The sequence below is a fragment of the Girardinichthys multiradiatus genome, chromosome 11 (genome assembly GCF_021462225.1).
Source record: "Girardinichthys multiradiatus isolate DD_20200921_A chromosome 11, DD_fGirMul_XY1, whole genome shotgun sequence".
In the NCBI taxonomy this organism is placed as follows: domain Eukaryota; kingdom Metazoa; phylum Chordata; class Actinopteri; order Cyprinodontiformes; family Goodeidae; genus Girardinichthys; species Girardinichthys multiradiatus.
Genome location: NC_061804.1, coordinates 10,562,451 through 10,590,200, shown reverse-complemented (window position 1 = coordinate 10,590,200; position 27,750 = coordinate 10,562,451). Strand labels below are relative to the sequence as shown.

General features: G+C 39.6%; 1 protein-coding gene across 21 annotated transcripts in view; it reads left to right on the top strand.

Annotated features, from left to right (window-relative positions):
• Positions 1-27,750, top strand: part of ncam1a (neural cell adhesion molecule 1a) — a 365,229-nt gene that overhangs the window by 126,520 nt on the left and 210,959 nt on the right. The gene's annotated exons all lie outside the window — the stretch shown is intronic.

The following is a 27,750-nucleotide window of genomic DNA, read 5'->3' as shown; positions in this document are numbered from 1 at the left end:
AGCACGCCTGACATTTTTCTGAAGCAGCAGCAGCAGCGGACGATTGTCTTGGAAAGCAATGTGCACGAGGCATATCATCTCTACTGTAGGTTAGGGTCTTATCAGGGCAGCACGTTTTAGAGGAATGGTGTCACACTTACCTATGGATGAAAGAAATAGCTGCATCAATACATTTGAATTTGAAATCCTGTTTGCTCACTATGCCTGCATATTAATAAAAAAATAAATGTTTTTTTTTTTTTTTTCTTGGAGAGAAGTGGAAGCATCTTCATCCCCTGTTCCCAAGTTATAACAGGAAGCAGTAGAAGACCTAAAGTGACCTTGTCTGCAGCAAATCAGCCACTGCTTCTTTCACACGGCAGCCATATTGGATTCATTGGTCAGGACCGATGAGAAAACGTCTACTTTCCAGTTCAGAATTCCAACTTTAGAGCACATTCCCATTAATCTTTACAAGCTGGAGCTCAAAATTCCAACTTCTGAGTACAAATAGAATGCAGCATCACCTGCACTGGTTTGACAGAGAACATTCAAACACCCACTCCTACAAAATCAATGATAAGAACTGAAGTGGTCCAGCCCATCAGACCCAATACTCTCTAATGGGAAACATAACTGTGCCAAACCTTTCAGTGGCTCAGTGAAACCTCTTCTGTAGACAGAAACTTTTAGAGAAAACTCAGTGTTATTAGATTTTTCGTAAAACTTCTAGCTCTGGTGGATTTTGAACTGTAAGCTGGAGGTTTTTGCTTAGATATAACATTCTGCTTACTGGTATTTCCAACATTGCCCTTTTTTTCTGATGTGCTTTAATTTGGTGTCCTCCCTTCACTTTGACAGACTTGCTTTGTGAAAACATATGCAAATTTTGAATGCACTCACTGTGCTTGTTGCGGAGCTTTGGCAACAGGCCCTTGTTGCATTTGACAAGCACAAAACAAGAAAAATGTAAATTTGAAATCCTGATTCTTCTGGCGAAGCTACATCAGAAAGCCTAACTCTTTATTTTTCTCCATTATTCTTTCTTTAACTTTATCTTCTCCCCTTACATTCATTTTGTCTTTCCTTTTATTGCTTGATCTTTCTTCCTACCTTCATCCTCTATACTCTGACTTTGATCTATTCTGTGGTTGTGCTGTTTTGTTGCCTCTGTCCCACTTTGTCTCCATGTCCCTCATTTCCTCTCTCTAGGGGAGTTTTGGATCAGAGAGGTGTTTTGGTGCCAGGCTGCAACAATACTTCATGTTAATAAAACAGGATAGTTGGAAGCACCGTTGGGAACTGCAGAGAACATTTTTTTCCAGCCAGTTTGCTGTGCCTTGTTTTCATGCGGTGGGAAACAATCCATATCTGTTACAGCACAGTTCCTTCACCATCAGAGGCACCACTTTCCTGCTGCACTCCTATTTTGCACTTCTATTCAAGCTGCTGCTGATTTAATGGTGAGCTTCAGTTTGACCTTTTTGGCTGCATTTAGTACTTCATAGGCAGAAGTAACGAAAGACAATTATATTTTATTTTGGTTTTTTTTTTTTTTTTTTTGCCCTTTAGCAGCATATTTTTAATAATTGCCAATTGCTCAAAGAGCTGTAGAAAGTGGTGTGAAAACCTGTTTGAAATGCAGCAGGGTGCAGCAGACTGAGGGATTTCCTCTGCATAGATGACTTTCTGTCAAATAAATCAGGTCATTACTCAGATGTCCTCCAAAGTGAATGCCTGTATTGATTTTTTTTGTTCCCCCCTCATATTGCCAGTAACATATAAAGCTAATATTTAAGTGTTTCATAAAGCATTTTTATTGTTTGGCTGAACACAAAGTTGAAAGTCAGTTTCAAACATGGCAGAACGTTTTATACATAACTTCCTGTTATGATTATTAAGGTCAGTGTTTTATCAAGCAGTACCCTAGTTTTACACAGCAAGTGTTTAATCTAGAGTAAAATAAGTTTCCATCACTGTCAACGCAGTTTTGGGACAAACATAATACACCCCTGCAGCTCTCCCATGATTTACTCAAGACAATTACATCCAGGTATTGCTGATCAAATGCATTGATTAACTGATCAGTAGCCAGTGTGATGGCCTCTGAGGAGTTTTTGGCAGTTTGGGTGCACATTAGCATAAAGCCAAGGCTGAAATGTGTCAGCGATGATCTTAGAGATGTGACTGTTTCTGCCCATCAAGTCCATCGTACATACTTTTTAAGAGAACAGATGTAACAATAAATCTCACTAACAAGATGACACAATCCATGACGTTGGGTTCACAAAGACAAGATGTTTGGGCCATCAACAGAAAAATTATCCCAAACACGGAATGGCTGAAGGAGATGAGAATCAAGATGTTGCAACGGCCCAGTCAAAGTCCAGATCTCAACCTGATTGAAATGCTGTGGAGCGACCTTACTGAAAATAGTGGGCCAACGATGTGACTGATAAAGCCATGCAGTCTTCATCAACTTCTGGCTGACAGAAGGGGCTTTATAAGCTATTAAATTATACTTCATTTTTACCATAACTGTTTTTACTTCCATTGAACACCCAGCTTAGGAAATGTCATGGTTTTTATGTGAACAAAGGCATGATTCCTTCATTTGGTTCTGATCAGAAGCTAAAAGAATTTCATTTACTAACCAGCTGAATTTAAATCTGAGGCTCGACTGTTTCTAGTCTACTAGATCAAACTTTGAACTTCTACTTGTATTTTGTAATGTAATAACTGAATCATAGATGGCAAGAATCCTTACCAACAATAAATGTCCCAAGTTGAGGTTAAATACTTAATTGTCCAGCCTGTACATTTTTGTTACATCTAGTGGTCAACCAGACATCTCTCCCCTCGCCCTTCACTTTTAATCATTCTTGTAGTGAAAAAATGCAAATGGGCCTTCCTAAAGCCATGTTTTTTTTCTTCGATTTGTATTTATTCTTGGCTACTGTAGACACATGGCGCTGTGACAGGACGAGTGGCAGAGGACCTGCATTCATATGGATTGGCTGTTCTAGGGTTACAAAAACACGACAAGTTCTGAATATTTTATTGTCGTTTTATCAATAGATCACCTGGTGTGTTTCACGCTGGAATTTTAAACAGACCCAGTTTGATAAATGATTCTGGATTCTGGTTTTCATTGTATTTCCAAGTATTTGCTGCTGATTATTCTGCAGCCTGTTACACACAGAGGAGCAGCACTGATCAGCATCAGTGGTTGAGGAAGCAGCATGCATGGCTGTGAAGCAGATGGTGTATTGATCTGAACAGTGAGTTTATCGTGACCTTCAATCTATGACCTTTAACTCGGCTGATACCCTTTGCCCCAATAATTATTTTATGACAGAGCTGTAGAGATGATTGAAAGGTACAAGCAGTCTCTTTGTAAAACATATGGTACAGAAAGGTTAGCATGTTTCCTTAATGAAAAATAAACATAACATCACATTTTAGAGTTGTAGCAGAAAGGTTAGATGGTGTCCATTTTGTGAAGTCTTCCGGCCTTACACCATGGTATACGCTAAACACTGGCACATGTTTAGCCGCATGCTGTCATTCAACCGCTGGCTGTCTAGGTGGTGTCCAGAAAATAATGTGGGTTACATTGATAACTGGCGAATATTTTGGGGAAAACCTGGTCTGATCCGGAGAGATGGCATCCATCCCACTTTGGATGGAGCTGCTCTTCTTTCTAGGAATCTGGCCGAATTTATTAGTTCTCCAAAACTCTGACAACCCAGGGTTCAGACCAGGAAGCAGGGTCATAGTTTAACACTCCTCTCTGCAGCTTCTGTACTGCTACCCACCCATTACCCTATTAAGACAGTGTCTCCCCCACGGCCAAAATTGAATAGATTAAAAAATAATCTAAAAGGAGGAAATCAGGAAAATCTAATAAAAATAAACACAACTCAGACTGAAAAGAAAAATAAAACAATTAAATGTGGCTTACTGAACATAGGATCTCTCCCTTCAAAGACTTTGCTAGTTAGTGACCTGATTTGTGACAATCAGATTGATTTACTTTGCCTCACAGAAACCTGGCTGCAGCAAGAGGATTATGTTACTATAAATGAGTCAATGGCATTGAGTGTAAAGACATAACAATATTCTCTCATAACCCTGTCCTGTCTGACCATTTCTTAATAACCTTTGAGTTTAATTTAACCGAGTACTCCACACCTGAAAGAAAATTTCATTATAGTAGATCATTATCAGGCGATGCTGTAACAACCTTTAAAGAATCTGTTTCACTTTTAATTTCCTCATTATCACTGAAAAGCAAGAATAAGGGCAATAAGTTTGTTTCTTCCCCTTCACAAATTGATTATTTTGTTCATAGTGTTTCTTCATCATTGCGTGATGCATTAGACAATGCAGCCCCCTTGAAAAATAAGGTAATCATTAATAGGAGGCTAGCTCCTTGGTTTAATTCAGAGCTGCGTACTTTAAAGCACAATGTTAGAAAATTGGAGAGAAAATGGCGTTCTACACACCTAGAGGATTCCTACTTAATCTGGAAAAATAGCCTACTGTTGTATAAAAAGACACTTCACCAAGCTAGAACAGCTTATTTCTCATCATTAATAGAAGAGAACAATAATAATCCTAGGTTTCTCTTTAGTACAGTTGCTAAACTTACACAGAGTCATAGCTCTGTTGAGCCATCCATTCCCTTAGTTCTTAGCAGTCATGACTTTATGGGATTCTTCTTAAATAAAATTAATTCTATTAAAAAGAAAATCTTTGACATACTCCCGAAGATGATTACTTCATCCTCAGTGAGACAACATTGGAAATAACTGCAGAACCTGATTTGTGTTTGGACTGTTTTGATCCTGTGAAGCTTCCTGAGTTATCAGAAATATTAGCTTCATCTAAACCTTCAATTTGTATGTTAGACCCAATCCCAACCAAATTATTTAAGGAAGTGTTCCCTCTGATTACCAGCCCCATTTTAGATATGATTAATCTATCTTTAGTAAATGGATATTTACCACAGGCTTTTAAGTTAGCTGTAATTAAACCTTTACTTAAGAAACCTTCGCTTGATCGAGATGACTTGAAAAATTACAGACCTATATCCAATCTTCCATTCTTATCTAAAATTCTTGAGAAATTTGTTGCTAATCAAATGTGTGAGCATTTATACAGCAATGACCTGTTTGAAGAGTTTCAGTCAGGTTTCAACGCTCATCATAGCACTGAAACAACTCTGCTGAAAGTCACTAATGATATTCTTATGGCCTCAGATAATGGACTTGTGTCTGTTCTGGTTCTGTTAGATCTCAGTGCTGCATTTGATACAGTCGATCACAAAATTCTCTTAGAAAGGCTGGAATATGCTGTAGGGATCAGGGGAACAGCGCTAGGCTGGTTTAAATCTTATCTGTCTGACAGATTCCAGTTTGTTCATGTAAATGATAAATTATCTTTAAACTCCAGGGTTAATTGTGGAGTACCACAGGGTTCAGTACTTGGGCCAATTCTCTTTACTATATATATGCTTCCAATAAGTCAAATTATCAGGCAGCATAGGATACATTTTCACTGTTACGCTGATGATACTCAGCTTTACTTATCCATAAATCCTGATGAGCCCAACCAGTTAGATAGACTACAAGCATGTTTTGAAGATATAAAAACTTGGATGACGTTAACTTTTTTGCTTCTAAATTCAGACAAAACAGAAGTTGTCGTCTTTGGACCGGAGTCTTTTAAAAAAGAAACTGCTTAGTCAATCACTTAACCTGGATGGCATTAAATTGACCTCTGATAATAAAGTAAAAAACCTTGGTGTTATTTTTGACCAGGACATGTCATTTAAATCCCATATTAAACAAGTTTCTAGGATTTCCTTCTTTCATCTCCGGAACATTGCCAAAATTAGAAATATCCTATCTAGGAGTGACGCTGAAAAACTAGTCCATGCATTTGTTACTTCAAGGCTGAACTGTTGTAATTCGTTACTATCAGGATGTCCACAAAATGCAGTTAAAAGCCTTCAGCTGATTCAAAATGCTGCAGCAAGAGTTCTGATGAAAATTAAAAAGAGAGATCATATTTCTCCTATTTTAGCTTCCCTTCATTGGCTCCCTGTTAAGTCCAGAATAGAATTTAAAACTCTCCTCCTCACATATAAAGCCCTTAATGATCTAGCTCCATCATACATCAGAGATCTGATTGTTCCATATGTTCCTAACAGAGCACTTCGTTCTCAGACTGCAGGTTTACTGGTGGTTCCTAGAGTCTTTAGAAGTAGAATGGGAGGCAGATCCTTTAGTTATCAGGCTCCTCCCCTGTAGAACCAGCTCCCAGTTTTAGTCCGTGAGGCAGACACCCTGTCTACTTTTAAGGCTAGGCTTAAAACTTTCCTTTTTGATAAAGCTTATAGTTAGAGTGGCTTAGTTTATCCTGAGCTATCTTCCTTATTTTTTACCTCCGTCTTCTTCCCTCCCTGTTGGTTGGAGTAAGGGGGAGTCAGGTTTAGCCTAAACCGGCTCAGTTATGGTTGAGGTGCAAACACACCCTCCATTTCTGCTACCTGTATGACACCTTCTCTTTTCCAATGGTTATAATCAGTCTGACAGAGGGAGGTATCCCAATCCTTGTGGTTTTTAGTATAACAATGACCATCAGTGGGACCCTTTGTGAGGTGCCTTGAGACGACGTTGTTGTAAATAAGCGCCGTTTAATTAAATAATCTGAACTGAAACTATCTGTGTAGTTATGCTGCTATAGGCTTAGGCTGCTGGAGGACATAATGACCACTTTCACCCTCTTCGCTACATTCTCACACTACTCTCCAATTTTGCATTGTTTGCTGTTATTTCAGCTTTTAACTTTGTTCTCTCTTTTCTCTTCCTAGAAGCTACACCTGGCCTGGCTCTGTGTCTGCCTGTGACACCTTTCTGGAGAGGGGAATTGTCTGAGCTTCTGCTGGCAACAACGTAATGCTCACCCTCTACCGATGATCCACATAGCCCTGTCTTTTAATGTTTAACTTTCTCTCTCCTAGACATGGAAATTGACTGAGCTTAACTGTAACAATCTCTATGTGCTCTCTTTCAGACTCTAACCTTGAAAACTAGCTCAGAGTTTATCTGTTCTTTCTTTCTAGGTGAAACAACTAAAGGAGCTACATCCATTAACATTTACTTTTCTTTCCCATAGAAAGTACTTCTGGATCAGTGCTTCTGTGTTCTTTTTGTGCCTCTGCTTTGTTCTCTCAAACCCCCAGTCGGTCGTGGCAGATGGCCGCTCACACTGAGCCTGGTTCTGCTGGAGGTTTCTTCCTGTTAAAAGGGAGTTTTTCCTCTCCGCTGTCGCTACATGCATGCTCCGTATGAGGGATTGCTGCAAAGTCAACGCCAGTGACTGTCCACTGTCTCTACATGCTCATCCGGAAGGAGGGAATGCTGCAAGTCACTGACTTGATGCAATCTGCTGGGTTTCCTTGGACAGAAATTTTTTTTATCCAATTTGAATAAAAAGCTAACTCCAACTGCACTGTTCAATTATTAGGATTAATTGGAATGTATGAACCTGACTGTTGTGAAGTGCCTTGAGACAACATGTGTTGTGAATTGGCGCTATATAAATAAAACTGAATTGAATTGAATTGAATGTTATTACAGTACAGCATGTGATGTGGAGCATTTTTAAGGGTTTCTCCATAACATTCAACCCTACTTTTTGTCTCATTGCTGTCACATTATGAAAGAAGTGAAGCAAAGAACAAATAAATAGAAAATAATGGTTCAAACTAAACACTTATAATGCTAAATGTTCATGATCGAACAACTTTAACTTATTTTTTGCTAAAAATGGGCATGCCAGCATAACAGCTTCATCGGTTTTGAGCAGGGGGATGGACCAGGCTTCAAACTATCCAAATGAAGACCCAACTCCAAGGTGTGTTTGGATCGGCATTCAGTGGAAAATGTGTCTTGTTGTAGTTTTGTCATCTCCATGGATCTCAGGGCCTCTACAATATCCAGTCAGCTCTGTTTCTGCTAAGCTTCCTGTAGTGTTACCCACTACCTCCTTTGCCATAGCCTCTGATGGCTGCAGAATGTAAGGAAAATAAATGCAGTTAAATGTTCTTTTTTGACATGATAAAGTTACAGATAAATACCAGAATATATGCATGCTTTGGCTCTGGAAGGCATGAGTAGTTCTGACCAAACAGGCATCCACCCCAGATTCCTTGGACTACTACCTCTGCTGATGCCTTGATGTTGAGAGATGTGATGGTTGCTCCTTCACAAGTGCTGTTTGATCTCCTACATCTGAGGGCAGATACTACTTCATCAATATCCTCTGGACAAGGGAAATGCAATTTTGAATGTCGGTCCTTCAGTAAGAAGAATGTTCTTAGACTAGAAACTGAGAAGACCCTGTCTGAATCTGACCCTGTGTGAAAAAGCTTGCCTCTCGGTCATTCTCTGAAGTCAGCAGCATCCAGGCATATTGTTATTCACATAGTGTGTTCAGCTGCTGAAGACATTGTCATGGCAACCAGTGGATCTGTTCTTGCTGATGTTTATTGAATCCTGTGTGTGTGTGTGTGTGTGTGTGTGTGTGTGTGTGTGTGTGTGTGTGTAAGGTGGGTTTTATGTTTAATGTTGCTGACCTCAGGATCTTATTTAAACTGCTGACGACATAGTGATGCACAAATGTCCTATGTACACTTTCTATTTTCTGTATTTTGGTAACAATTAAATCACATTTGTTAAACTAAAGAGAAACTAAAAAGAGAAAAGAACAGAAACCAGACCTCCAGTCGCCTTCTTAAGTAGGTATATGTCTTTGCTCTGAACTAAATGGATTCTTAAAGCTTCATTTCCAAGGGAGAATTAGTTGTCTGGCATGAATTTGCATTTTAAATTGTTTTTCGTTGTTTCTTAAGCAAGCTCCTCTGTATAGATTTGAAATTGTTGTGCCTATAGAAACTAGACATATATTTTAATGTGACATTCGGATCATTATTGAGCACTGCCAATGCACTGCCCATACACTATTTATGAGTTGTATAACAATTACTTTTAAGGTGTTTAGTTACCTAAATCTCAAAAAGGACAACATCAGTAGATCCAAAACCTTAGCTTTGCCTTTGGGACAGAGATTTTCCTTATGTTCTTTAATGCTATGGAAAATTCTAGAGGTGAAATGTGGGGTTTCTTTCTATGATCTGTCCCAATCTTTCTTGAACATAATACATTTTTAGGTCAAATCTCTTATGAATTATGTTTATTCTTTTACCAAAATCTGTCAAAACAGTTGGACTTTGTACTGTAAAGGCTGTTGTGTAATACTAAGCTCAGCCCATGTGATTAGTTCACACTAATTGCTGTCAATAAATGCTAACTTTGGTTGTAATAAATACAGGTGCATCTCCATAAATTTGATTACTAGGGAAAGGTTGATTTATTTCACTAGGTCAATTCAAAAAGTGAAACTTGTATTATATAGTCATTTATGCATTTTTCTTCAGTATGACTATTGCTTACAGTTAATGAAAAAAAAAAAATGAATTTGCCTTCTTGAAAAATAAGAAAATATATATATATATAACAAGACACAAATAATGAGGGATTTTTCATCCAGAACTGTGGGCCTACTGAAAACTAAGTCCATGCAGTACAGCTCTTCTTGGTCTGTAATGTTCAAATTTTCTGACTTACTTAATATTTATTTGACATAAATCAAATTAATCCAAATGAAGAGAAATAAACATCAAAAATATATCAATCTGTGTGTGTTGGATCTATGCATTTCTTTTTTCAAATTGAAATTAAGTTTTTTGTGGCATTCTAATTTATTAAGATTTATCTGTGTTGCCAGTCTTGAATAGATTGTTGTGTAGCGGAACTTATTCTCAGCCATGTTCTGATTGATTCATGGAAGAAAAATATTTGTTGTAGAAGGTCAGGGGAATCCCATTTGGGCTTTATGCATGTGTAATGTGAAAATGTTATATTAACTGTGTGATTTTCATTTGAGGCGTGTCTGTATAGCCTTGGTCTAAAAGAGAAAATAGGTTTTTTCGGAAGATAAAATGATGGTTGAAGAGATTAAAGTGAGGGAGAACATGTCATTCTGTTGACCTAATGATTGGCTGACAGACAGAGCTGAACACATGCCTTTGGATTGTGGTTCCACTGCACTGCCATGAAAGATTCCTGATGTTTAAAAAGAGAAGACAGAAACAGTATAGCTGCAGATTGCTCTTGTCCAATCGGTTCCTTACACCTTTAACAGATAATCCCTCTCACACGTGTTACGTCTAGTCTAGACTGCACTCAGAGGTGAGATCATTATCATATCAAAGGGAGCTTTCAGAAATAATTAGTAGATATGGTTTTTTGCTGAAGTTATGCTTAAGATCAAAGTTGGAAACCCATTTTGTAAATGAGGCTCCTGGTCACAACACAGCGCTGAGAGAAAAATAAAGTTTACATCAAAAGAACAAAAGTTCAGGTTGGAGATTATGGAAATATACGCAGCAATTGAGGACATGAATTGATGCCTTCCTTCCCTGAGAGGTGAGACATTCTGCTGCACTTCAGCTGCGATTCTTCACCTGGCTTCCCTGGTGACACATTGTGGGTTTTGAGAGTGATGGCTGTGGGACACAGCCCACTTGTCCCAGCAGTTTTTTTGAAACTATAATAGAAACAGCGGTTTACCCTGGCTGCTTCTCCAGCCTTGAAATCATGTTGTTTTGCAGAGCATTTAGGGTGTGGCGTTTGAAAATCCAGCAGTTACTTCCTGGCTCTGCTGCATGTGAAGCTTTTTAAATTGTTACATTTCAGGATTCTTAAAGAATAGGTTGAATCGGGATCTGTTTTTGTGTAAAAAAGGCTCTTTGAAATATACTTTCTACTAATAGGAATATGTAGGATCTGGATTATGGTAACCCATTGGGCAGACTTGGATTAACAGATCGAGCATCACCACGAAGGTCTTAAGAATGACTCCTCCCTACTTGGTGTTATTAGAAAAAAACAAAAATAGGAATTAAAACGTCACATGAATAATGGTAAAAGTGGGGGAGGACAGTGAATTGACTTGATTTTGTTAAAGCAAATTTGCACGTCAGCTATCAGTCAGAGTTTTTATGTGGCACTGCAGATTTCTCTCAGTGAACATAAACGCATTAAGATGGTGAAGAGTCGGTCATCCAGGACATGGTAAATCCAAAAATGGTTAAGCAAAACTGGACTTCAGTTCTTGTAGTTGAATACGTTTCACTCTTCAACTGAAGGTCTCTCAATTCAGAGCTAGTGAGGGAGAAGTTCCAACCTTCTAAGCTGTTTGGGATGTCCCATTCTGCACATGCTGAATTCACATGCACCTGCATCTCAAGGACAAGGGACACTCTTTTGAGGACAAACATTTTCATATTTTGTACAGGGAGGAAAGATGGCTTGAGAGGAGTAAAGGAAGCCATTTATGTCAAACAAGAAGATCCAACCCTAGACGGAGGAAAAGGCAGCAGACCTATTCACACCTTCTTGTATGTGACCAAAACATCTCTCAGTGATCCATGCTAACAACGGTACTAACGACACCCTGTTGTTAGCTGAGTCTAATCAGCATGTAAAAAATTTAAAACATCTCCCTCACCAGCTCTGAATTGATTAAGCCCTTCAGAAGAAGAGTAAACGTCTTCAACTACAAGAACTCAAGTCTAGTTGTTCTGTTTTTTGACCTTTTTGGACAAACACATTACAGATTACTAACATTTCAGTAAAGAAAACTAAATGATTACAAAGAAGGGCCCGTAGGAAGTAAAAAGGAAGAAGAGTAGAATAAAAAGGGTCATAACGAGGGGTTAGTAGGAGTCATTGAGAAGGATGAGGGGATGGGTGGGGTGAAGAGGGATCAGAAATGGCAGTAAGGCAGTTGGGAGGTTTGAATGTTGATGGGAGGGATGAATTAGTAGAAATTAAGTAAATATTAATGCATTCGATTGAAGACAAAGTGGATTGCATGGTTGAGCCAGCTATAAGGTGACCTGCTAGATAATTAGAGGTGTGGATGAGGCTTTACTGCATTAACTACATCTAATTTTTCCACTTGTGTTAAAGTACGAAATACTCTGCTTTTGATGATTGTGGACAAAATCATCGTTCAAATCACTGAACCTTTAAACTGTTCATACTGTGTGAAGACCAGAGCAGGCACAGAGCAGATCAATGTGCAGCAGCAGCCTCCTGCAAAAAGCTGCTAAAACATTGCAGGTGCATGAGTGCTTTGTGCATTTTTCCTCTTAGAGAAAGAAAAAAATGTTGTGCAAACAGGTGTAAATTCAGCCATGAACCTTCCCCTCAGGAGAAGAATGGATTGTATATGACTGAGTTTGGTTTCCCTGTTTGATGGAAGACTAATATTTGTATTTTGTAATCCTGCAGAGGAAGCAAAGCTCACCCTTGTTTATATACCCCAGTCCGATTCTTCAGTGTGTAAACACTGCTGTTCAACATAAGCTTCATAAAGCATGAAGCTCTTGTAGTCTACATTTTCCCCAGGGCTATAAATTCTGAAAGTATTGAAACTGAACTGATTTATTTTTTGCTTATAGTAATTTTTGCCACCATGCTAATATCAATCAAACGTTGGACCCTAACCACTTGTACAATCATAGAAAAATGCTTCCCCACATCAGTAGCAAGTTTGTCTAATTTAGCGAAGTTTTAAACCATCCCTAAACTGATAATTTCTGTTGGTAAATTGCTCCACGCAGTCTCCTAAATAGATGCTGATTTGATAACATGAAGTTATGTAATAAAGAGAACAGTCTGGAAATCTGAATGACTGATCAAACTAAGAAACTAAAACTTCTGACCTGTTGTGAGTTGGACACCTGGCATTTAACTGGCTTTGTAAGATTTCTGTGGGAGTTGATATTTATAGTTACTGCTCAAGTTAGTTCTTTTTAAACTACTTTACCCTCCTCCTTAAGCCCCCTCCATACCAAGTTAAGACCACCCAACAGCTTCCAAGACCTATTTGAATGTAGCAGGGTTAAGCCTCCTTTGTTGTAAAGACAATCACAAGGTGCTTACATCCCTAGTGCCTAGCTTTTCTGACCATCCTGCATAGTTCTACCGCTATGGGATGTTTTCTTTTCACAGTGTTGAACCAGAACATCCATGTTCTGGTTGCTTTTTAAAGTAGCGCAGTCTCAGTATGGTGTGAAGGAGGGCAAAGAGCTTCAACAGCCACATCATTGTAACTATTTGTAGGAAGATCATTGCTTACTGCGTTAGGAAATGTGATTGATATGTGGTCTTAAGTTCATGGGTCATACACCCTTGACCAAATGCTGCTGAACCTTTTACAAGTATTAATGAAGCTCTTCTGTTTTAAATCAACACATGAAATTTGTTCAGAACAGCTCGCTGCCAGGTAAACATAAAAACATATTGTTACCATTAACCAAATAAATGAGCTTTCTCTTTGCTTCTGCAGCCAGTTTCTAAGCTTTACACCAGGGCTTGGTGAATCAGGTTTGTATTTGCTTAATTTCCCACTCTTTCATGATGAAAATTTGCACCAAGCAGTTACATTTCTAGAGGTGAAACAGTAGCGTGAGTTATTGACCTGTAAACACAAATAGATTGCAGATATAATATGCCTCTTGATACACTTGGAATCCTTCATCGGTCACCGTAAGGGTTTTCCTGCTCAGCGACACATCGCCTCCTGCTTCGTCTCCGACATGCAACACAAACCTAAAAAAAGGAGTTGCAGGAGGACATCTGTTCTGGTCAGATTTTATTTAGCCGTCTCATTAATTACCCGGGAAATGAGAGACATCAAGCGCTTTGTGATGGAGCAGGCAGTTAAAAAGGAAATGGCATAAAAGCAGAACCAGAACCTTTAGGGGTCAGTTTAGGGTGTTATGCAGTTTAATGTAGTAGCAAATCTAAGCGTGGGCTGCACGATGTAGCTCATAAGCCATTGGCAAGCTTTCCAATGCTTGGATCAATGAGGGACAAAGCAGTACAAGCCCATTAGTGAATCATTGCACTTTCAAGCTAATGTGAAACACTTTCTAAGCACCCTCACACACACACACACACCTCAAAACTGTCCAGCTTTATTTATCTTCACCGTCACATGAATCAATAGCTGCTGATTTGATAGCAAAACTGCACTAATAATCATCCGGCCACCACTCTCATCCAGACGCCCGCTCTTATCCATTCTACCCGTTCAGTTTCCGAGCAGCAGAAGACTGGCTGTGCAAGACAATTCAGAAGAGCAGTGGATTATGGCTGTTGCTGGAATCTGTGGAGATATTCTCCTCTCTGATCACAACTTAAACAGATACTTTCATATATTCAAATTTTATCATTTTCAGGGAGGATCACTTACAGAAGCTATAAGGTCCACTTTTGTAGTACATAGCGCAGTGCCTGCAGAACAGAAACTGAAATTTAAAATGTTATTACACGAAGAGCTTTTGACAAAACGTTACGGCCCGCTTACAGAGATTGGAGCCTAGACCTGGCTAACCTCTGTTATCCTCTCCCTTCTTAGATGTCTGTGTGATACTCTGACACGCACTACATCCTGATGGTGTATTTTTCCTATTTCCAACGAAGGAGTGATAATGATAATCATATTTCCCTGTTAAACCGCCTGCTTGTCTTTTGTTGAGACAATTTCAAAAACCAAAGTTCAGTTTCAAAAACCTGATTTGTTTTATTTTTTACTAGAATTTTGACTGCTCTTGGGATTGAAGTAAAGTTTTGAATATTTTTCCAGATTTGATGCAGAAATTTGTTATGTTTTGGTACATTGGCTCAAAAAAGGTAGACCTATGGTGACAGTAATGATTCTTTTTGGTTTAAGTAATCAAATACTCTAAATAACAAATTTTCCTCTAAAAAGCTTTTTATGTATTTATATTATGTTTATTGATAGTTATGAAATGGAAGAAGGCTGACTTGTTCTTTGACCTACTAAGGTTCAGCTCTGACGGATAAGTGTTTCACAAAAGAAAGCATTACTTTATCATTCGTATAACAAGATTAAAATGTCCACTGTCCGGTATTTCTTAAAAAAATATGTTCAGTCTCAGGGACAACATGACAGAAAATGTTTTGAGGCTGTGGTACACCTTAAAGCAGTAAAAGGTCAATACCTATTAAGAACCAAACAAGAATCATTAGAAGTCATTTAAAATGCACATACATTCCTAAGACGTCATGCAAACAAACATAAATGTAATGTGTATAGATACATATATCATCATTAAAAATACTATAATTTGGTAGAGACTGTCATATTAGGGGTTAATTTGCTGATCCACATGCAGAACCACTCAGACAGGGAGACAGAAAGTTTAAACAAGGTTTATTTTCTGTCGCACTTGAAATTAGGACGCAGGCACTTATACTGGAACAGGGAAATTCTTCGGAGGAGAGGTTCAGTTAGTTGAAAGTTCTTTTTTTTTAAGATCTGGATTTTGGTGCAGTTGGATTTGGACAGCGCTTACGTTTCTGGAAGCGAGAAGAGGTTTCGAGGGGGGTGTTTGTGGTTTGGCCATCTCCTGGTGGTGATCCGTTCTTTAGGTTAGGAGGAGCTTGGCTGGAAGGGGGGCAAGCAGGCTGGCAGGGGCTCGGAGCAGCTTGGTTCTGAGGAGATGCTTGGGGTGGATTGATTTCTAGAGTAGAAGCTGTCTTCAGTGAGATGTAGGAATCCGGAAGGAAGATTTTCTTGAGAACTTCGGAGCGAAAACAACAAGAAACAGGCTTAGGATCGGCTGGCTGGAAACTTAGCAGGACTAGAACAATTTACTTTCAGCAAGGAACTTGGAGGCTCGAGGTTACCAACTATGTGGCCCATCAGGCAGGGAATGCTTGTCCTGCACCTCCTTTTAAACACTGGAGCTGGGATTGCTTGCCGGTGTGCCTAGTTTGGCTGAGCGCCACGCCCACAGCAGAGCTCCAGGAGAAGGGCAGGAAGACTCACACCAGACAGGATAACACACACACACATATACACACACACACACACAACCATAACAGATACTAAGTTTTATCAGTGTGAAGAGTTTTTGCTTGTGGAGCCCAGAATCTGGATCACAGTGACCCACATTTTCCAGACAAAAGCTTCAGTTGAACGACATCCGTTTGGCAGCCAATACTGTGCTGTGTTTGAGCAACATGGTGGGGGGCATCTAAACTAAGGAAGTGCTGCTTATTATTACTTCTGATTGTTTTTCTTGACATCCTTGTATTTAAGTGTGACTGTCCAAATGCTCATGTCTGCGCCAATAAGCTTGAATTATCCATGTGTATGAAAAATTAAGGATACTAACATAGTTTTCATGGTCTGCCATGGCATTTTAACAACATATATTTATCTGTGACCATTAAATTGGATTAAACTAAATCAATAGCAGCCAGTCAGTTAAAAACCCTCAGGATTTGTATAGCTTTTTAAAGATAATTCCTTATGAAATCCAATGCAAGATCTGGCTGAAATTATATTAACAGTTGTGTTCCTTCTCCTGTTTCATATTACATTTATACATATACTGCATAAAATGCTGTAGCACAGCAGGCAATTATATGGGTGTTCATTTTTATACAGGAGTTTAAACTAAATAAAATAAACAGCTAATGTAATTGGGCTGTTACTGCTGTTCCAGATGTTTACAGGTTAGATTAGGCATAACTGATTTCAGGTTTGTTTTCCCCTAAACTGAATCCAAACTGGACACTGTTAGCAATCAAGCACTGAAATGCTCTTTTCTTCCAGCTGTACTCTTTGTTCTTTGCAAGTTTAATTTGGAGTCGTATTTATAGAACGTAGACACCTTCGTCAGCTCTGAAAGTCTTAGCTGCAGTTTCTTTATATTACACCTTTGATGTGGTAACTTAGAACACAAAGACAAGCGGTGGGGGGGGGTCCTGTGGTGGTCCCAACGATGCCGAGGTTATGATACCTTCACAGGAAGTGGTGTGAAAAGGGGACTCCATGTTGAATGGGTTGTCATTCAACAGGAAACTGCAATAATTGTGATTTTTCCCTTTTACTGTAGAATGAACAGTTTTTACAAAGCAAATGTTAATTATCACCTTACATGAAAACTGTTTGTGGCTTGAATGTTGACTCAGCTCTTAGAATACAGGTAGTGCATCAGCTGTTCTTAAATTACATCTTTCAAAGTCCATAGAAAAGGTCAAAGATCAAGAACATCTAGCGATGGGAAAATTTCTTTATTAAATTTATCTAAAACTTACAAGCAAAAAAAATATCACCTTACACCTCCAGATGTTTGTTCAGGACACTCAGCTGTTTGACAGTAGAAATTGATGTGTACTATAGTTTTAAAAGCAAGAATAAAGAAATCAGGTGCAGCTTGTAAGCTTGTTCAGGGAGCCAATTCAAGCTGTGCTGCAGCTTCACATGAGATCCTTGCTGTCTGCAGAATAAATGAAGCATACCTTAATCATTTGGGCGGCCTATTTAAACTACACAACACCCTGCACTATACATTTCATGCAGCACTTCCTGCCTTTCTGCCGCTGTTACTTCCACCTTCTGCTTGGTCCTTTTCAGCCCTTCCACCACCCCAGCACCCCCTTTGGGCTTCAAGGTCAGAGACTCTTTAATCACCTCCTGGCATGCAGAGAAAGTTTTATGCACTCATCTCTACCCTGCTCAATTTGACTAGAAGCAAACTTATTCTATGTTGGGTAATAACAGATGTATTTAAATATATACATGTGAGTTGTCTGAATGAACTGAATATGCAAAAAGACACTAACATTAAAACAACTGAGGTAAAACACAAAGATACCCAGAGACAACTTTAAAACACAGCAATCTAGAGTGGAAAGTAGGACTCTTCCTTCAATGAAATGCCCAAACCTTGGACCTTATAAAACAAATTTATTTCCCAAATTCCATCCATTTTCCATCCATCCGTTGTGTTCTGGTTATATGAGATTGGACAGCAGGAGCAGAAGTTCAAGGTGGGAAACCCAGACATCCCTGAACCCAGCAACACCCTTCGTCTCATTCTGGGGATGTTCCCAGGCCAGGCAGGGGGGACATATGCTCCCTCCTGCAGGTTCTGTGTCTGCACTGAAGTCTCCTCCCAGTGGGAAATACCCCCAAAAACCTCCAGAAGGAGTTGCCCTGGAGTGATCCTGAACAGATGCCTGAACCACCACTGCTTGTTCCCTCATATTTTCCCCACATTCAATTTTTTTTATAAAGTAAATTATTTTTTTATACCCAAAATAGCATCTAATCATTTAATCAACAGTTATATAGAAAAATAACTAAAATACTGGGTACTTATTTAGTGCTTTTGCAATGCTCTTAAAAATCTACCTGTGTTTTATCTCCAAGTATTTTTTAATAAACATGAATGTTTCATTAGAAAGTAAAGAAACAATCCTTTTTCAGTTTCCTTACAGGCCTTTTTGCTTCAACGTTAGGTTTACTGGGTTTCTCCAAGCTGCTATGTTTTGACAATAATTCACAAACCTAGTAGCTTTATTATTTATTTCTAAAGGGCAACCTAATTCATCACAAATGGATACAAAAAGTATTCTTTAAATGCGTATTTCCCTTTGCTTAGGATCTTTTGCAGAGGGAAATGCTACCTGAGGGACTAGGCTAGCATTAGCTTGTGTCCTTTCTGTTTGGATATGACTCATAGATGGATCAGCTCAAGTTCTCTTTGTGGATCCAGTCTGGAGAAATTTCTTCCTACTGTATGGTGAAAAACGTAATGCAGCTTTGTCCCTCCCACAGTGGTTTCTGCACACTCCTAGTCAGCTGGCTGAAAGATAGCTGCTATGTGTTTCTAATACTTACACAAAAGACCAGTTCAGCTGGTTATAATTATTTCCCCTTGTGAAAGAGTTGAGTTGTCATGGTGTAAAAACTAAAGTAGCTCCACTAAACACTTTTACTGAAACTTTGAAAACTATAGTCAGCAAGCTAAGAGCTGGTTTCCAATCTGCTTTTAGTAAAATAAAAGCAATCTTATCTTGTTACATATTTTTTGTTTCATATCTTTGTCTTAAGGTGGATAGGCAACACCTGTTGGATGTCTTTTACATAGAGCTGGTCAGCATCTCCACTAACACTTCTGATAAAGATAAAATCATCTTATCTCCACTCACTGCCTTTTCATTCTGAGCTCCAGTATTCATGAGCAGATTGAGTTTCCATGGAGTTGATCCTGTTTCCATCAATTTCGGTCACAGAACAGTTCTGTGTCCATCTATGGCAACATCTGCCGTGATGGGCTTCCTCAGTATACCCTTGGTTTAATATTTGACTGACTTCTGCTTCATGTATGGTGATGCTGCACATCACATCAATACCTCCATCTGTCAAAGCAAACAAAGGCCGGGCTGTAAATGCATGGCAGTATTGACTCATGTCTACCTCTTACACTCTCATGACACCCCCCCAACACACACACACACACATACACGCACACATCCACCTTTGAATATGGAGCAGCCAGGATCGATATCTTTCCATTAGCCACAGCTTAGAGATTGGATGGCTGCATCATCACAGATGGGAGCGCTGTAAAACAGTGGGCAGTGGCGGCGGCCACTTAGTTAATTACAACATATCTGGTTTAATTCTCCCCTGAGGACCAGAAAAATGATAAGTCCAGGGTGATGCAGTGCATCTATATACAAGCTCTGTGAAAAGGCTTTTAATATTTTACCAAGAAGAAGGTTTTGCTGAACTTACAGGGGTTGGACAATGAAACTGAAACACCTGTCATTTCAGTGTGGGAGGTTTCATGGCTAAATTGGACCAGCCTAGTAACCAGTCTTCATTGATTGCACATTGCACCAGTAAGAGCAGAGTGTGAAGGTTCAATTAGCAGGGTAAGAGCACAGTTTTGCTCTAAATATTGAAATGCACACAACATTATGGGTGACATACCAGAGTTCAAAAGAGGACAAATTGTTGGTGCACGTCTTGCTGGCGCATCTGTGACCAAGACAGCAAGTCTTTGTGATGTATCAAGAGCCACGGTATCCAGGGTAATGTCAGCATACCACCAAGAAGGACGAACCACATACAACAGGATTAACTGTGGACGCAAGAGGAAGCTGTCTGAAAGGGATGTTCTGGTGCTAACCCGGATTGTATCCAAAAAACATAAAACCACGGCGGCCCAAATCACGGCAGAATTAAATGTGCACCTCAACTCTCCTGTTTCCACCAGAACTGTCCTTCGGGAGCTCCACAGGGTCAATATACACGGCCGGGCTCCTATAACCAAACCTTTGGTCACTTATGTCAATGCCAAACGTCGGTTTCAATGGTGCAAGGAGCGCAAATCTTGGGCTGTGGAGAATGTGAAACATGTATTGTTCTCTGATGAGTCCACATTTACCGTAATCATGTACAGTTATGCACTCAATACTTGGTCGGGAATCCTTTTGCAGAAATGACTGCTTCAATGCGGCGTGGCATGGAGGCAATCAGCCTGTGGCACTGCTGAGGTCTTATGGAGGCCCAGGATGCTTCGATAGCAGCCTTTAGCTCATCCAGAGTGTTGGGTCTTGAGTCTCTCAATGTTATCTTCACAATATCCCACAGATTCTCTATGGGGTTCAGGTCAGGAGAGTTGGCAGGCCAATTGAGCACAGTGATACCATGGTCAGTAAACCATTTACCAGTGGTTTTGGCACTGTGAGCAGGTGCCAGGTCGTGCTGAAAAATGAAATCTTCATCTCCATAAAGCTTTTCAGCAGATGGAAGCATGAAGTGCTCCAAAATCTCCTGATAGCTAGCTGCATTGACCCAGCCCTTGATAAAACACAGTGGACCAACACCAGCAGCTGACACGGCACCCCAGACCATCACTGACTGTGGGTACTTGACACTGGACCTCTGGCATTTTAGCATTTCCTTCTCCCCAGTCTTCCTCCAGACTCTGGCACCTTGATTTCCGAATGACATGCAGAATTTGCTTTCATCCGAAAAAAGTACTTTGGACCACTGAGCAACAGTCCAGTGCTGCTTCTCTGTAGCCCAGGTCAGGCGCTTCTGTCGCTGTTTGTGGTTCAAAAGTGGCTTGACCTGGGGAATGCGGCACCTGTAGCCCATTTCCTGCACACGCCTGTGCACGGTGGCTCTGGATGTTTCTACTCCAGACTCAGTCCACTGCTTCCGCAGGTCCCCCAAGGTCTGGAATCGGCCCTTCTCCACAATCTTCCTCAGGGTCCGGTCACCTCTTCTCGTTGTGCAGCGTTTTCTGCCACACTTTTTCCTTCCCACAGTCTTCCCACTGAGGTGCCTTGATACAGCACTATGGGAAGAGCCTATTCGTTCAGAAATTTTTTTCTGTGTCTTACCCTCTTGCTTGAGGGTGTCAATAGTGGCCTTCTGGACAGCAGTCAGGTCGGCAGTCTTACCCATGATTGGGGTTTTGAGTGATGAACCAGGCTGGGAGTTTTATAGGCCTCAGGAATCTTTTGCAGGTGTTTAGAGTTAACTCGTTGATTCAGATGATTAGGTTCATAGCTCGTTTAGAGACCCTTTTAATGATATGCTAATTTTGTGAGATAGGAATTTTGGGTTTTCATGAGCTGTTTGCCAAAATCATCCGTATTAAGACAATAAAAGACCTGAAATATTTCAGTTAGTGTGCAATGAATCTAAAATATATGAATGTAAAATTTTCATCATGACATTATGGAAAATAATAAACTTTATCACAATATGCTAATATTTTGAGAAGGACTTGTATGTGACTGAAGTCAAAAAACCTTGACTTCGGTCGAGGCTCATCAGTAAGGGGTGACGTTGGGTCCAAAAAGCTGACCCTCATTTTTTCTTGGTTCTTGGTTTTAAGGAGCATACATGCACTGAGGCTAAATTGGAATAATAGTTGTCTTGCAACCTGAAAATTGTAGGTTCAATTCCAGCTTTCTCCCTTGCCACATTTGGATTTGCCCATGGGCAAGGCACCTATAAGAAGCTTTCCAAACTGCATAGGTATGTCAATGTGTGTGTTGAGAGTGGGTGAATGTGGCTGTAGTTTAAAAGTGCTTTGACTGGTTGGTATGACCAAAAGAGCACCATATCAGCTCAGTCCATCTACCGTTTACATCCACAGAGGACAGTTCCAAATGCACATAAGTCATTGGTTAGGTCTAATTAGAGCAGGACTACTGCATCAACTACTTTTAATCTGCTGACATAACCAAATCATGAGTAAACCAAGCACCTATAGAATCATCTTCTCTACATTGTGTTGCCTTCACTGCATTTCTGCTGTGTTTCAACAGAACTCTGGCACCAAAAGTAATTATAACAAATGTGTTTAATATTCTGTGCAAAGCCAGTTTTTCCAGAACATCTCAAGTCTAATTTGATATTTTCAGACTAAGGAAGTACTTGAAATTTCAATCTTTAAATATTTGAGTTTGGATTTATGTGCTGCTGCAGCTTTTGGATTCATTAAACATTGCAAAATCGTCTGCTTTTATTTACGTGTACATTCCATTCTTTTCAATATAATTTCACTCAAGAACCTTAATTCAGGGGATGAAGTGCTTAATGATAAGAACATCAATGATAGGAACAAAGATTCAAGATGATTTTTTGCACAGAACCATGACAACTCAACAAAAACCTCCAAACTGTTTCTTTAGAGAAAGTCTTTATTAAAGAAGACTCTTGAACAGTGTGGATAATCTGATAGTGATATGATTCATTGCAGACGGGGAGGGAGAAGAAATTGGTGCACATCTCTCCCCACTCTGGAAAAAGCAGGGCATGTCATTTAGGCGGTGAATGCTGGCATTGTGGGAATGATAATGACAATGGATGCTTCTATTTTTGTTCTGAAGTGCGTATGTCATTTCTATTCCTGGGATAACTGGGTGGGTAGGCACTTCAGCTGTTTCCACGACCTTAGAGGAATATTGATGAGGTACACATTATCCATTATCAGTGGGCTAAATCATATTGTCACATAATGCAGCACAGGAAGTATTCATGTAATATTTTTTTGACATGAAGCTGACATGAGATTAACATCTGAGCAGCATGTTTGCAGACCCAACAGACAGAGAATTAGTCTCTTCGAAAGGAGTTTTGATCTGATTTGGAGACACAAGAGAACCTTGGACGTCTGTATCTACAGGGAACTTGTAGCAGTTGTATCAACCTGTATTCATCTCCTTTGCTTATTTTATCAGCTTTGTTCAGTGAGCAACAACTGGCTGGAAAAACAGCACTTTAATCATACCCAATGGGGATGAACAAGTTGTAGCTTAGACTTTCTGCATGTAAACCGTCTGTTTTACGGATCTTATCAGCTCTGCACACCGGGCCTTTGTCCGGTTAGTTCTGCTGTGGCTTATCTTTGAAGATTATTCAGTGATGGTGGTACTGTTCCAGATATCAACTGGAACAGTACTGGTAACACGTCATGGTGTCGTCAGGGTTCTGCTGCTCTGATCTGTAGTATTATTTATAGACTTATCTTATACTTCAGCAGTAGTCTGGCCTGAAAAATCTTAAGACAGTAATCTGATCTTAAAAGAAATGGATTTTCTTTTCTGGAACATCCTGATTGCACTTTTGTTACCTTTTTTTTGCACAATTCAGTAAGATTTCTTGTAATTGCCCATACAGATTTATTCTGTTTTTGTTTTGTTTTTGGTCACACTTAAATGTTTAAGATCAAACAAATGTTAATATCAGACAAAGATAAGTACAGGAAGACACTTTCATATAATTTTATTTGCAAAGGAAACAAAAGCAAATGCAAAAATGACTCTTTTACATTGCCGGGGAGGAATTTTAACCCACTCCTCTTGGCAGAATTGTTTAATTTAGCCTTGTTTGGGGTTTTCAAGCATGAACAGGCTTATATCATTAACTTTGTTCCTCACTTGTTCTTGAATCTCAGAACAAGGATTGAAATGTTGCTTTTAATATCTTTTAACCTACTTCATGTTGTCAGTGAACTTCTATTTATGTGATTTCTTGATTATAAGACCCAAGCAGATATCTACCCAGAGTGTGCATAGTGAAACTGAACTCAGTAATTTAAAAATGTGGTTTATCCCCTTTATGGGAAATGGCCTGCACTTGTATAGCAGTTTATCAAGTCCAAGGACACCAAAGCGCTTCACACTGCAATCAGTCATCCATCCATTTACACACCGACAGTGGTAGGCTCCATTGTTGCCACAGCAACAATGTGGGGCTGCCATACAATCGGTGCCACCGAGCCCTCTGACCACCATCAGCAGGCAAAGCAGGTGAAGTGTCGTGCCCAAGAACACGAGCAGGGGTTCTAATGGTTAGGTGGAGCTAAATGCTATGAAGATGGTGAGAGGTTGCCTTGTGCTTTACATATACACCACTTGATTGACAGAAAACAGCAGTGCTATGAATCAGAAAAAGGCAAACCCAAGATTCAGCCAGACACAGTACTGAAAGTTTAAAAGGTTTATTCAGCCACAGGAAAACGTCACACAGGTAACACTCCTCACAGCTTCCCGGAATCACTGACGCAGAAAGAGGGATTAGTGACTTGTAGTCTCTCCAGATTTTGCAGGGATCAGAAAAGCCACTAACCTGCTTTTGTCTTGAGTGGAACTTGAAACCCAGAGGGGAAACCTCAGTGGGCGGCAGGCAGTGATCTCCACAGCACAGGTAAGAAGTGACTCCAGGCTGAATAATCCGAGGGCTATGCTGGCTCAATAATCCAAGGACAGAAACAGGGTCAACGATTCGAACAAGAGGCGTCAGGCAAGGGGCAGGCAGAGGCATAAACCAGATGCAGGAAACAAGGTCGACAACCAAAATCCAAATAGTTCAACAGGGAGCAGGCAGAGGCATAAACCCAAAAGGCAAGGCAAGGTCAAGAACAATGATCAGACAGGAAGGAACGCTGGATATCTACTCACACAAATGGCTTTCAAAAATCTGGCACCGTCTGCTTGTCAGAGTCCGTATATATCAGGGAAGACACAGGTGCTTGGCATGCCACAGATTGCACTACACTGCAGCAGCCACCAGGTGCATCTAATCTGCTGATTGCAGCCAGGAAGACAGGGTAGAGCAGACGTGCCAGAATCATAACAAGCAGTGCTAATACAAGAGCCTTCCCCACCATCTTCAATCACTGGATGTAAGCCAAACATCAACAAGCATATGTCATGCAGTTCTAGTTGTTGAAAACCAATCAAAATGCAAAACATTGAAAGAAAATGTTGATTTTAACATCAGAAACAACTGAACACTTATTGCTGAGGTCATTATTGCACATTTCTTCTCTTGTGAACCTTACTGCAAATGAACCTTTGCAGAAGCCTTTACCCAAGCAATAAAGGTCCGGAGTGCGTAATTGTTGGATTTGTCTGAAATCTGTGATCACACTGGGCTGTATGCCTTAGACAAAGGGGACCTGCATGTTGGTGGAGCCTGATGTTTGAAAGGCTTTCTGGAAGCCCAGCATTCCTAAGTGGTCAGCTTTAAAGTGAAACATCTCACTGCTTAAATGCTTATTGGTAATATTTTACACACAGGCCTTAAAATCTTTTAAAACTTTAAAGCTCAAGTTGTGTGCGCTTTTATTCCAGGATTGATTCCATAAGGAGAGCTGTCTCTAAATCATTACCCATTCAGTAATTGAGCATGAACCTGTATTGGGCATGAAAGCTTGCTGCCTTCATGTGTAAGTGTTCAAGTTTATAAATTAACAAAAGCATTTATTAAGAGCTCTATAAAGTTACGCTTAACAGCTCAAAGATGTGCAGATTGTATGTCCTTTACTATAGTACACCCTTGTGTTTTTGACATTTCTCTTTTTTGTAAATAGAGTGAATTCTATTTTTCCATTTTCTAATTTAGTGGTGTCTTAGAAGAGATGTTTAATATTTTTCTTCTAGCCAAGTCTCAATTCCCACTCTATATATGCTCTGTAGATGGTATTTATGTATGCTTGGGGGAAATGACCAACACTGATATAAGACAATATGAGTAATTTATTTTTTTAAAGGAAAAGGGGATATACTAACCTCCCTGGCCCTGTTTTTGCCAACCTCTGTGATAGTAGCTTCCATCGGGCATTTGCAATAACAGGCCATTAGTTACTTTATGTCACTGTGGAGGAATTTTAGCTCAGTCTTCTTTGCTTCACTGTCCAGGTGTATGGGTTTGCTTAAAATGGGCACACATGTTTGACCGTTCAAACTGTGGCTTACCCAAGTCTATAATTTAATGGGAGTAATCAAGCAAACACACACAAAAAGGGAAAGAAAAAAAAAGAGAAAAATTTTGAAATAACCCAAAACCAAATTCAAAATAAAATTTTAAAAATGGGAAAACGAAACTAAAACATTCAATGCTGTTCTTAGCTTCAAATAAAGGTTAGTGTTCTCTAATATGGATCACCTACCTTCCTGTTAGACAATTAAGTTAGTTTTATGAGTCAGATCAAAACATGCTTCACACAATAAAACCTAGCAAAAACGCTTAAATTTCATTCAAAAGTGGTAATGAATGATCTGTAACTTCAACTTTCAACTTAAGTTATGCCCTTTTGAACATAGGTGATGGAATTATCTGCCTGTGTTAATGAATTGAGTGATTAAAATGAAAGTAGGAAATGCAATTCTCACTAGTGACCACCAGATGCTACCGAGTGCAGGTCTGCGGTTTGGGAAATCCAGCTGCAACTGTAATTTATTAAATGGCCACCAGATGTAGGTGTTGTTCTCTACCTGACTGGGAGAATGTAGGTCACAACTGTAATTACGCCCAGCAGACACTGGGGGCAGGTCTGCTGCTTATCAGCACTGATTTTCTGCAGCTGATCTAGCAGGCTGACCGCCTCGAAATGAACTTTAACTTTTCCACAAGTTAAACCAACTTTCACCTTGCATCCACAACAAACACCTCTGAAAGATAATTTTATCCTCTGCAGCAGAACTGAGCAAACTCTAGTCAAAATATCCCCTAATTCACAAACGTTCTGTGCGAAACTCAAAAATCTCACAATAAAACATCTAGTTAACGGAGATCACAACTGTTTATTCTGTGCAACAGTGATTTGATGTCTGTCTTTTTAAGGCCCGTCAAGGAACGCCATATGTTGGGAGTTATGATTATTGATTGATTAATCTTGATCAATAATTATAATTAAAAATCATAATTGGACAAAATCAATTTCTTAACCAAAATCCTCATTTATGAATCGAGACCAGAGATGTTTCTGGTGTTGTTATTGTGGCTCAACGCTTTTGACAATTACAACCGTTAAATACTCCGTAATAATTAATAACTATTACCAGAGATGTCACTGTTTAATCGACCGTTTCTGCCGAAACATGTGAAACTTTAGCCTTATCTTGACCGACGAATCACTCTTGCACAAAATAAACACAGAACGCCTTCTGTTATCATCTATGTGAATATTTATTAAATCACCGCCTGGTACAATCCGTTCTTCAGATTTAATAATCTTGCTCAGCATGCAAAGTTCTACATAAAAGGGGTAAAATATCCAACTAAGCAGAAATAAAGCAAAACAGCAGTGAGTGTGTATGGAATCAACCAGCAGTTATGGCAAAAATAACAATATGACAAGGGGTGTGGTGGTGAGGGGCGGTGGGGCGCAGCTCCAACTGTAACTCAGTGATACTCAGCCATAAAACCTCCCCCAACTCTTGAGCAGACAAAGAGTTATAAAACTTTTGGCGGCAAGCTAGCAAGCAG